Below are 12,600 nucleotides of genomic sequence, written 5' to 3'. Positions count from 1 at the left end.
GCCAACAGAATTTGTTGTAAAGAAATTCAAGTGAGGTCATCTGTGACACACCTGTGAATTATCAAACCTTTTTACCTCTTCACGGGGGCAGAGTGTGTTTGGGTCTCATTCAGAACTTAAATGACCGAAACAAACAAAAACCCCAAAATTACAACAAACTACCCAAGCCGACAGAGCCCTGTGTAAAAGCACCGGCACGCGCCCGTTTACTGCACTGCTGCTCCATGGCTCCGAGAGGTCTAACTCCAGCAGCATTCATCAGCTGCATCATCTTATGCAAGCTCAAGTTCCCTGGACCTTAAAGGGAGGCTAATAACAGACATAGTGCAAAGGGTTAAAAAGATTTACGCAACTAGATCGGTATACATGGCCGAACATCCAACGTGGCTGACACCTGGTAAACATCACACACTTATCTCCATGCCTGTATTACTACCACAAAGGACCTTTAAATTTTTATCTTAAAAATTAGAAGTTAAGTTCACTGCAAAATAATCACAAATCTACACAGTAACAATTACAATGTCCCTTTTGTATGAAGACCTGCTTACTTATGCCACTGACTGCACTTAGTTAGGTTAAGGTCTTTCTACCATGCAGCTTCCACAAACATAAGCCAAAGCCTGCACAGACTCACACACCAGACGCACCTGGGCAAGGCTGGGCACACTGGGGATGGCAGAGCAGTTAGCTCGCTCCTCTGCCTCATACCGCACACCGCGCCAACCAACCCACCCCTGACCCTCGGAATGCTTTAAATACCAGGTACACATACAAGATAGCAAAGTAAACCAATTACAGTGAAATACAGTTATCAAAACATTTCACCATTTGGGCCCGGCACAGTGGCCTAGCAGCTAAAGTCCTCACCTTGAACGCCTGGGATCCCATATGGGTGCCAGTTCTAATCCCAGCAGCTCTACTTCCCATCCAGCTCCCTGCTTGTGGCCTGGGAAAGCAGTCGAGGACGGCCCAAAGCCTTGGGACCCTGCACGCGTGTGGGAGACCCGAAAGAGGATCCTGGTTCCTGGTTCGGATTGGCATAGCATTGGCCGTTGCGGCCACCAGGGGAGTGAATCATCGGACGGAAGATCTTCCTCTCTGTCTTTACTCCTCTCTGTATATCTGACTTTCCAATAAATAAACAAATCTTAAAAAAAAAAAGTTTCAGCATTTCTAATAACCATGAGCCTGCTTCTCTAATATAAAATGAACAGATATTTTAGAACACCTGGAAAAACTAATGAGTGTACTCCAAAAAGTTCATGGAAAAGGCACGTTGTTAAAAAGTATGTATGAATTTTAAAGTTTTGCACAAAATATTCCCATTAAGTGAACCTTTTGAAGTACTTTGTTGTGATAGGAATATGTCTTTTCTCCTGGTGACAAGGTCACAGACAACAATTGTCTCCACTAAAATTTAAAGAATTTCAAACTCTTTCCTAACTGGATTTTGGTTACAAACTATTAAAAACTAACAGGAATTTTTTTTTTTTTTTTTGCTCAATCATATTCAAGTATTTCCTCAATTCTATCCAAGAACTCAGATTAATAGCCCTGGCTGAGGGGAAAGTACAAAAGTGAGTTTTGGAGTGAGACTTGTGTCCAAGAAACTAGACTTCAGACTTTAGTCACCACACTGCTTACACTCGGAAGACCTTGGATACCGAGCTTCTGAGCTGCAGTTCCTTATTAACAATAATTCCTTCTCATAACATTGTAGGGACAAACGTTAGTTAACAAAACACCAAACGACCAAGGCGGTGGTTTTTCTTAAACCTAGATATTGGAACAGGCTGCGAGGGCCAGAGTCCAGGGCACGCTGCACGGGTGGCGGGGCCCAGCCCACGGAGCCCTCACCTGCTGTCTAGGGTTCCGCAAAGGCAGGGAGCTGACACGTGGACCCAGCTATTCCCCCTGTGGAATGTTAGGAATCTGAACTGCTAGGGCAAACGCTTAATTCCCAATGCGCTCATTTCACAAGATTCTAACACGGACTCAACCCTCAATTCTGAGAGAGTGATCGCTTCCAGTGAAATTTATTTTTTAAGAAAGAAAAATTAATCGACATACCAACTCACAAAGAAAATGACTAACAAAGATGTTCACTTTCAGAGCAGTAGAGGAGACGCGGTAGGGCTAGTGTGAACTGCTGTGTCGGCCAGATCAGCACTGCAAAAGCCCGGCCGAGATCTGACCTCAGCATGCTCTCGGTCGACATTCCTTTTTCCAAGTTACCTCACCTCCTGCACTCAACTTTCTTAAGTGTAAATCTTTGCAATGTTGCTCCTGGGACAGGAAACGATAGCGCTCAAAGACCCGAGCAATGAAGCCATTCTTGAGTTCACAGTCTAACTAAGCCAGAGGAGCGAATTTGCAGGTCAAAAGTTTCTTCCGGGATTCGTTGCCTCAAATCAAACATCACCATTTCTCTCTTGGCAAAACAAGTATGTCTACAAAGTGCAGTATTATGTCCTAAAACAAACTGGCACTGCCTAAATTCACCTTTCATTTTAGCGAGAGAAGGCAACGAAGATCAAAAAAAAGTCAGCAGTGAACTCAGTAATTCAGTAATTGGAGGTTTTTTGTGTTCGGAACATCCCAAAATGAATGCTTATCATGAACGCTGGGGTCACTCGAAAGCAGCACAGTCTTTCAAAACCTAGTTAGCCCATCTCAAGTTTATCAGCTATACAATGTTAATTCAAGAGGAAAAAAACTACTTTTTATGCTGGATTACTACGCGATTTCATTCTCAACGCCGGGGGTGGGGGGCACCCCACATGAGACTGCCCCAGCTCCTGCTTTCATTACACAATGAGCAAACTCTTTCCCTCATGGAACAAGATTGTTTTTGTGGGCCAAGAGTGAAACGACCACGCCAAGTTGCCTTTTTTTTTTTGGCTGGTTTGACGGTTTTCACCAACGTCTAAAGAACAATATATGAGCTGGAGTCAGAGCAGAAGAGGCCGGGCAGTCAGCTGATGCTCACTGCAGGCCAGGAGGCAAGGGCGCTTGTAACAGCGGGGACCGAACCCGTGGCCCCGACGCAGGCTGGCCGCCACCTGCAACCCCCTCCCCGGGTCCCTCCCGGCGGCGGACTCCCCGGCACCAGCCGCCCCCCGAGCCTTCCCCCAGCGTCCCCCGGCAGCAGAGCCAGAGCCCCGCGGCCCGCGAGCGTCCGGCACGACCCCAGGCCGCCGCCGCCGCCCGGGGAAGCCAGCGAGAAGGTCAAAGCGGTGCCTTTCACGGCTCGTCCCCGGCGCCCGGGCGGCCGCTGCCCTCCACAGAACATTCGAGAGCCCGCGCCCGCCCGGCCCCCGCCCGGCCCGCCGGCCCCGCGCCCGCCCGGCCCCCGCCCGGCCCGCCGGCCCCGCGCCCCGCGGCCTGCGCGGCCCAGCTGCTGTGTCAGCCCCGGCCGAGTCACATGGCGCCGGGGACCGGCCTGGGACCGGCCGGCGCCCGCCACGCCGCCTCCCGCCCGCCGCGCCGCACGCACCTCCACGAACAGCAACATGTCTGCCGCCTGCGCTCCGACCGGCTGGCCCAGGCCCCCGAGCCTCCGTCGCCACGAGAGTGACACCCGTCGTGCCCCGGCACCACCACCCGGCAGTGGATGCGGCTCCTCCCCCGCCGCGCCGCCCCGTCCCTCCTCCTCCTCCTCCTCCCCCGCGCCCCGAAACGGCAACTGCTTCCGGCGCCGCAGTCCCAACTGCTTCCGGGACGGCGGGCGTGCTGCCCCGAGGCGGCGTGGGACGTGCCATTCGCTGCCGCCGGGAGGGGAGGCCGCGTCGAGGGCGGTCCCATTCTCGGACAAGGTGGAGGGGGGGAGTGTATGAGAACGCGTGCTGAGCGCCCGCGCTCACGCCTCACGATCCCGCGGTTTTCCAAGTTCAGACACCAGATCTGATGAAAAGCCCGTCTTGGCCGGAGAGTACGGGAACAACCGCCCCCCAACCCTGCAACTTGCTGAAAACGTGGTGGCTCACAGAAAAAAAAAAAAAGGATGGGGGAAGCTGTGGTAATAGCAAACCACTTGTAACAGCTATTGTGTATTAATGATTTACTATCCTCTTGGCACCATGCCAAGCATTTTGCGTGAATCAATCTTAATGCTATGCAGTAATCTTAATCTCATCGGACCCATTTTGCAGTTGCAAGAGCCTTGCAAGAATGCAGACAGGTTTCCCTTAGGCACGCCTCCAAAGAACTTAGAGCCCTAGGCTCCTGAATCCTGCTCTTCTGGCTAGTGCTCCACCTCTCTGCTAACAACCCTTAGTCGCACAGCCTCGTCACGAGTGTTCTGTCAATCATCCACATGACATGCAAACAAAATTAGCTTTTAAAATTACACCGATGCCTTCGGTGACCCAAGTTCCCCAGTCAGCAATAATGCGGTGGAGTGCCTTCCACTTGTATGTCCAACCTGACATACTCATTTTTGAAGTTTTCCAACTCATTTTTCCCACTCCGTTGTGTGTGTATATATAATACATATATATATTCTGTTATATATGTATTCTGCCTTATTTATGTATATACATTTATATCGGATAGATATGCCATTTTCACCAAACTGCTGTTATGTGCTTTCAAGACGCTCCCACTGGAATCTTACTTTCCCTTCATCTAACCTGGTCACTTTCTCAAGTCAGAGAAATCTCAGCCATCATCACACTGGTGACATTTATGTGCAAAGCTGTCTAACCTGCTCCTCATCAAACCAGTTTTTCCCTTTCCCCCAAGACAGAAACCAGGTAAGACTCACCTCCAAAGCCGCGGCTCCAGCTCTCCTCCCGGTGTGAGAAGCCTCCATGCCAAGCAACTTCTCATTCCGAGAGCTTCCGCCAGGCCTCTGCAGCTCTCCTGTGCACGTCCCCTCGCAGCACCTGACATGTTCCGTCTTCATTTAAGGGAATGGTAGCTGCATAGCGGTCTCAACAAACGCTTGTCCAATTGAAAGGCAAGGAGAACAGACTTTAAGAAAAAGTCCTCATTTCCACTTGCTGAAGAATTCCATGCTGCGTGAAAACAAGAGACAGCAATAATGCTAAGTAACCAATGAAACTCAACGTTCTCTTGTTTAAAATACAAAATTTAGAAAGTTCTCTTATGTAAAGTTACTTGATAATGTCAAGAAATACTGGAATAAGTAATTCTCCTTCATTGTGGCCCTTTTAGGACATCTCATGTCTTTTAGAAATAGGTTTAGTTGTGGTTGATAGAAGTCATGTGTGATAGTTTTACCTTCAAAAACCGTCATAGATCACCATATCTCAGACAGTTCCTATGGAAGAAACAATGAAATAGGAGAAAAAGAAAAATCAAGTATGGCATTTGATCTTGACACATTCACCAACTAATGAGTGGAGACAAATGAATGACTACACTTCAGTGAGGTAAGAAATTGCAATAAGATTAACAAGGGTTTGGGAATATAAAGGAGGGAAGAGCTAATGAGATTGTAAAGAGGTTGAGAAATATCTAATCTTCTCCCTGTACGTTGATGGTCTTCAAATGCAGAAATTGCCTAATTTTCTAAGTTCACAAAGACTCCATTTACAAAGTTCTTGTAAACTGTTTTAGATCCATGATTTGTATCAAACTTAAAGCCTAGGGCCTGGCGTGCTGGCCTAGTGGCTAAAGTCCCCCGCCTTGAACACACTGGGATCCCATATGGGCGCCAGTTCTAATCCCAGCAGCCCCGCTTCCCATCCAGCTCCCTGTGGCCTGGGAAAGCAGTCAAGGACGGCCCAAGGCTTTGGGACCCTGCACCTGCATGGGAGACCCGGAAGACACTCCTGACTCCTGGCTTCGGATATGCTCAGCTCCAGCTGTTGCGTTCATTTGAAGAGTGAATCATTGGATGGAAGATCTTCCTCTTTGTTTCTCCTCCTCTCTGTAATATCTGACTGTCCAATTAAAATAAATAAACCTTAAAAACTTATCACTTCTCGGCCTTTTGGCTAAGATCAAGTGTAAACCTGAAAAAACTTAAAGCCTATAAAATGGTACTAAGTGATTTATCAATATACATACCTATAGTGAAACTGTATGAAAATAGACCAGACTCAATTAACCAAACTTATGATTGCCCTTGTTCTGGAATGGGACAGAGAGGAAGATAAAAATCTAGGGAAGACAACAAGAGGGATTTCAACTCAATCACTTCTTTAAAATATCCTAGGCAAATATGACAACTGTTAATATCTGTTCATTCTAGATGCACACGTAGCAATATTATGTTACATACTTCTACGTGAAAAAAAGAAAAAAAAAAAGCTACACAGGATCAGGCATGGTAGCCTAGTGGCTGAATCCTTGCCTTGCATTGCCCCAGATCCCATATGGGCACAAGTTCATGTCCCAGCTGCTCCATTTCCCATCCAGCTTCCTGCTTGTGGCCTGGGAAAGCAATCGAGGACGGCCCAAAGCCTTGGGGCCCTGCACCCGCATGGAATATCTGTAAAAAATGCTTGACTCCTGACTTCGGATTGCCTTGGCCCACTTGGGGAGTGAATCAGCAGGCGGAACAGCTTTGTCTCTGTCTCCTCTCTTTATATCTGCCTTTCCAATAAAATAAATAAATAAATCTTTAAAAAGAAAAAAAAGTAAACCACACTATGCTTCAATTGCTCCAGTCTGCTCCTTTCGCTGCCCCTCTAATTGTGGGAGCTGCCCAAAGTACTCCTCGCTTCCCTTAGAAAGCGGCCAGCTACAGAACTTAAAAGCCATCGTTAGTCTGCAGTGCAAAGGGCGTGGTCTCCATCCAAATAATACCTTCTAAGCGACTACGTCTCCCAGAAATGTGAATGCACAGCTTAGGGTGTTGCACTTATTTTCCCCTCAGAGCACGAGGGAGGGGAGACCAATAGTTCCATTTAATACACTGGATCTTGAACTCTTGTGCCTGGATTTTAACTCATTTCAGCGGGGCTAGGTCGGTGCTCCTGAGGTCTCTCAGAGCTCCTGCTGTCTTTCCGACCCTCCCACCCGCTGCAGCATTCTACTCCCATATAGAATGCATGTCTCAGAAGGCCCCTTTCAAGCGTCTGAGTCAGTGATGAGTGTCACAGTGAGTCGGCCGTGACATCACCAGGTCTGGGAACCAGTGGATAGCAACCAGTTAGTTGGAGGGGTGGGGGGAGGGGGTACCACTATTTCTGGAGCAAGAATGCTCTTTTCCTAGCTTCCTAGTAGATAACGTTTGTGTTTGCCTAGATTATGTGAAAAAAAAAAACAAGAAATAAAAATCACCTCAATTCTAAAAATTTTTATCAACATAGAAAGTGAGGCACAAACCCAGAAGAGCCCCGGATGTTCTAGCAGTCTGGATGTTTAAAATCCTGCCCTTGGTGCAGGACAGCCGCACAACGCGCGAATAAGCACAACCACTCAAGTTGCAAACGCCAGTAAGAAACCAGACGTTTGCAGAGTGCACCTTTTTTAAAAAATCCATTTTTGTTTCTTTCAGTGTCGGAGTCACAGACGAACAGATCCATTAGTTGATTTGCTCAATGTCTGCCGTGCATTCTCCCCTTGCATTCCCAAGTAAAATTCAGAACCAGTCTGTCTAGTGCTACCCAAAAGACTCTACTAATTTTTTTTAAAAGATTTATTTATTTTTACTGGAAAGGCAGATATACAGAGAGGAAAGACAGAGAGGAAGATCTTCCGTCCGATGATTCACTCCCCAAGTGAGCGGCCACAACAGCTGGAGCTGAGCCAATCCAAAGCCAGGAGCCAGGAGCCTCTTCCGGGTCTCCCACGCAGGTGCAGGGTCCCAAGGCTTTGGGCCATCCTTGACTGCTTTCCCGGGCCACAAGCAGGGAGCTGCATGGGAAGTGGAGCTGCTGGGATTAGAACCTGGCGCCCATATGGGATCCCAGACGTGCAAGGCGAGGACCTTAACCACTGCGCCATCGCGCCAGGCCCTCTACTAATGTTTTGAAGGAGAGTATATTAATTATATTGATAACTTTGAGAGGGAATTGAAATCTTAACAATATGAAACAGTATGGCTTCTGGACATAACATATCATTCAATTTATCTAATTTTATTTTTTTTTCTCCTAAGCATTTTATAGTCTTGCACATTTTTGTCAGACTTCTCATTAGGTGTACCATATGTTTTGAATATTTATTTGAGAGAAAAAGCTAACACCTTCAAACTGTTGATTCGCTTCTCCAGTGCTCACAATGGCCAGGGCTGAACCATGGCGGAAGCCAGGCACTGGCAGCTCGCTCCAGTTTTCCCATGTGGGTGGCAGAAACCCAGTGACCTGAGCCACCAGTGTCTCCCGGGACCTGCGTTAGTGTGATGCTGCAACAGCCAGATGTGGGATTCAAACCTAGGTATTCTACCCACCGATGTAGGCATTCTAACTGCGAGACCTACATACTCCCCTCAGCATATCATATTTTTGTACTTTTGTAAATAGTAATGTCTTAAAAAAATTATTTTATTTACATGACAAGTAGAATTACAGAGAAAGAGAGAATCTTCCATCTGCTAACTTGTTCCCCAGTTAGCCCCCAAGGCTAGGCTCAAGTCAGGAGCCTGGAGCTCCATCTTGGTCTCATACATGTAGGGTCTTTTTCTTTCCCTTTTTAATTTTTTTTTTTTACTTCATTTTTAGAATTATTGTCATTTTATGATACAGTTCCAAAGGTCCTGGGATTTCCCCTTGCCCCTCCCAAAGACCCCTCCCCCACCACTCAGTTCCCCTAAATCATTACTATAGCATAGTTCTTTATGAACAGTCATATGTCCATCAGTGCAGGCATGGACAATGGCAGAGAGTCCAGCATCCAATTGTCAAGATATAGTTACAATTTCATTGGCAGTCCATCTCTGATCTGGAAACAGAGATGTAGGCTACATTGTATCTTCCTCTCTGGACATGACAGTCTCCATTCCACAGTTACTGTACATCCCCTTGAATGAAAAGCCACAATATAAAAACAACAGGAAGAAAAATAGAAACTTACGAGGCCATGAAGTTAAATCATGCTACTGAATGATTAATGTGTCACTCATGAAATGAAAACCAGGAACTTCTTGAGGAAAATGATGTTATTGTATGATCTATGAGTCAGTGAAGAGCTTGATGAGAAAACAAGTGTTTTTTTTTTTTTTTAATTGATTACATTGCATTATGTGACACAGTTTTATAGGCACTGGGATTCTCCCCTCCTCTCCCCAAAGCCCGCCCCCCCCATGGTGGATTCGTCCACCTTGTTGCATTAACAAGTGTTTTAGAGATGAAACTAACAAAAACAAAAACATCAAAATCCATGAGCTATAGCTTCCACTGATCTTTGTTGGTGAAATGTTGCCTATGGGCAACAGATAGATGGGGTATTTAAATCCAGTCTACTAATCTATGATGCCTGATTGATGAGTTTAAAGCATTTACATTCAGAGTTCATTCAAATGGGTGGTAATTTGGTCCTGTCATTTTAACAATGGGTTGTTCATTGATTTAGTCTTCTGTTTTTATTTTTCTGGGATGTTCTTGCCATTTGCCTTTGGTTTTGGTGGGTGCTATTCCTCTTCTTTGTCAAGAGAAAATCTTGAAATATCCTTTGTAAAGCAGGTTTAGAAGAGGCATATTCTGTTAACTTTTTACTGTGGAAGAATTGTATTTTCATTTTCAAAGTTTGCTGGGTGCATTGTCCTGGGCCGACAATTTTTTCCTTTGAGAATCTGGAATATGTCGCTCCATTTTTTTCTTGCCTGTAGAGTTTCCTGTGAGAGATCTCCCGTGAGTTTAATTGGCATTCCTTTATATGTCAGGTTTTTTTTTTTTTTAAGATTTATTCTTTTTTTATTTGAAAGGTAAATTTACAAAGAGAAGAAGAGACAAAGAGGCAAAGATCTTTCGTCCACTGGTTCACTGTTCAAATCCCCACAACAGCTGGAGCTGGGTTGGTGTAAAGCCAGGAGCCAGGGGCTTTTTCTGGGTCTCCCACGTAAGTGTAGGTTCCAAGGACTTCAGCCATCCCCTGCTGCCTTCCCAGGCCACAGACAGGGAGCTGGATGGGAAGTGGAGCAGCTGGGACATGAACTGGCGCCCATGTGGAATGCCGGTGCCACAGGACAGAGCATGGTCCTGCTTTGTCATGGCACTTCCCCAACAATGCTGTTTTTGAGGGTGCTCTTCAGCAGGGTGGGGAACTGGTCCTGATTTGTTCAGATTTTCAATCAAGAATAGATAATTGATTTTTTTTTAAAGAAGCTTTTACTGCACTACTTAGGATAATGTTTTAGTTTTCTAGGTGAATCTGTTATAATGAGTAACGTTGTTTTTTGCTTGTAAATGCAATTGCATTCTGCAAAGAATCGGTACCTCATATTGTTTTTACATTTTATATTTAATTTAGTATAATTTTGGGGCCCGGAGGGGTAGCCTAGTGGCTAAAATCCTTCCCTTGAACATGCCAGGATCCCAAATGAGCGCCGCTTCATGTCCCGGTTGCCCTGCTTCCCATCCAGCTCCCTGCTTGTGGCCTGGGAAAGCAGTGAGGTCGGCCCGAAAGGACATGTTGATGTCCTCTCATTTCTTCTTTCATGAAAGTTTCTTCTAAATTTTTATTTACCTGCATATCTCTTGAAAATAGGAGAAATAGAGACTGGCCGACAGAAAATTTCCACCAGCTGGTTCACTGCCGAGAAGAGCAGGAGCTAGAAGTGGAATCAGTGTGTGTCTGCTGCGTACGGCAGGGCCCTAACCATTGAGCTCACCTCCTGCCCCCAGGATGCCATTACCAAGAAGCTGGAACTTGGAGTGTGCCCAGCAATCAAGTCTAGGTACAGTGACATGGAATTCAGGAGTCCCAGTTGGTGCTTAAACAAACAGGCCAAACGTGTGCTGTTGCTCCACATGCTTTGAAACTAGTTATAAGGTATCTCGCTATTTAGATTTGCTCTATCTTTCAATGACTTACTCCCTTGACCTTTAGGAAATGACATTCTTTCTCTCTCATAGTAAACTTTGCTGTGTATTGATTTCCTGATTGTTGGTTACCTGGTCACCCCGCCATTTCATTTTTTAAAATCAGTAACAGCGTACTATTACCTTTTTAAAAAGATTTATTTATTTTAATTACGAAGTCAGATATACAGCGAGGAGGAGAGACAGAGAGAAAATCCTTCCGTCTGATTATTCACTCCCCAAGCTGTTGTAGTGGCTGGGAGCTGCACCAATCCAAAACAAGGAGCCAGGAGTTTCTTCCAGAGTGCAGAATTCCCAAGGCTTTGGGCCGTCCTCAACTGCTTTCCCAGACCACAAGCAGGGAGCCGGATGGGAAGTGGGCTGGCCAGGACTTGAACCTGTGCCCATACGGGATTCTGATGCGTACCAGGCGAAGACTTCAGCCACTACTAGGCTACTGTGCCAGTCCTCATCCTTTTACTTTTAACATAGTTGGGTCTTTAAAGTGTTTTCTTATGGGAAATACATGAATTGAATGTTTTTTTTTTTAAATGCGATCCGACCTGATATCCCTTATCAGAGGACAGGTTTGACTCCCAACTTGTTCTGTTTTAAATCCAGCTTCCTGCTAGTGTCCCTGGGAAAGCAGCAGAATGCAATGCAGGTGCATGGGACTCTGCCAGCCTCGTGGCGGCCTGGATGGAGTTCCATCTGGACTCTTGGTTCTGGTCTCCCCAGGCCCTGCCTTTGCAGTCATTGGGGAGTAAGCTAGCAGATGAAAGATCAGTTCATCTTTCTGCCTTTGAAATATAATTACATAGGGCCCGGTGCGGCATGGCACAGTGGTTAAGGTCCTCGCCTTGCACGCCCGGGATCCCATATGGGCGCCGGTTCTAATCCCAGCAGCCCCACTTCCCTTCCAGCTCCCTGCCTGTGGCCTGGGAAAGCAGTCGAGGACGGCCCAAAGCTTTGGGACCCTGCACCCGCGTGGGAGACCCGGAAGAGGCTCCTGGCTTCGGACTGGCATAGCATCGGCCGTTGCGCTCACTTGGGGAGTGAATCATCGGATGGAAGATCTTCCTCTCTGTCTCTCCTCTCTGTATATCCGCCTTTCCAATAAAAATAAAATAAATCTTAAAAAAGAAATAGATGCTATATCATTTATATTTAATGGAAGTGTTGATTTAAGGTATCATTTTGTAGATTTGTATTACGTGTTGTTTTGCTTTTACTTTATCTTTCTATCTAGATTTGGATTAAGTGTATTTTATAATTCCAATTTACCTCCTTCATGGCCTTATTAACCATAGTTCTTTTTTTTTTTTTTGTCATGAGTGAAAAAGAAATCCTTTTTAATGCAAGCATATGAGTGGAATGTATGAATTTGAATGGGGCTCAGAGGCTGAAGGGGTGGGGAAATGCTGCGATGTAACGCGTGGCCTGGTAACTGTAAGAACAATGGCTCATCTATTTCAAAATAACATGACAGCGAATTTTAAAATATCTCACCACCAAAATGACAGGTAACAAAGGTGATGAGCTGCTAGCTGTCTTTTTTTTTTTTAAAAGCTGTTTTATCTCTTTAGTCATTATTTTGGGCTTTAAAGTATACATACTCATATACCTATCTTCAAGCGACAAGATAGAACTTCATATAGGCTAT

Source organism: Ochotona curzoniae, unplaced genomic scaffold (assembly GCF_017591425.1).
Source record: "Ochotona curzoniae isolate NIBS_2020 unplaced genomic scaffold, NIBS_Ocur_1.0 contig_1014, whole genome shotgun sequence".
In the NCBI taxonomy this organism is placed as follows: domain Eukaryota; kingdom Metazoa; phylum Chordata; class Mammalia; order Lagomorpha; family Ochotonidae; genus Ochotona; species Ochotona curzoniae.
Note: the sequence above shows the minus strand (reverse complement) of the source record.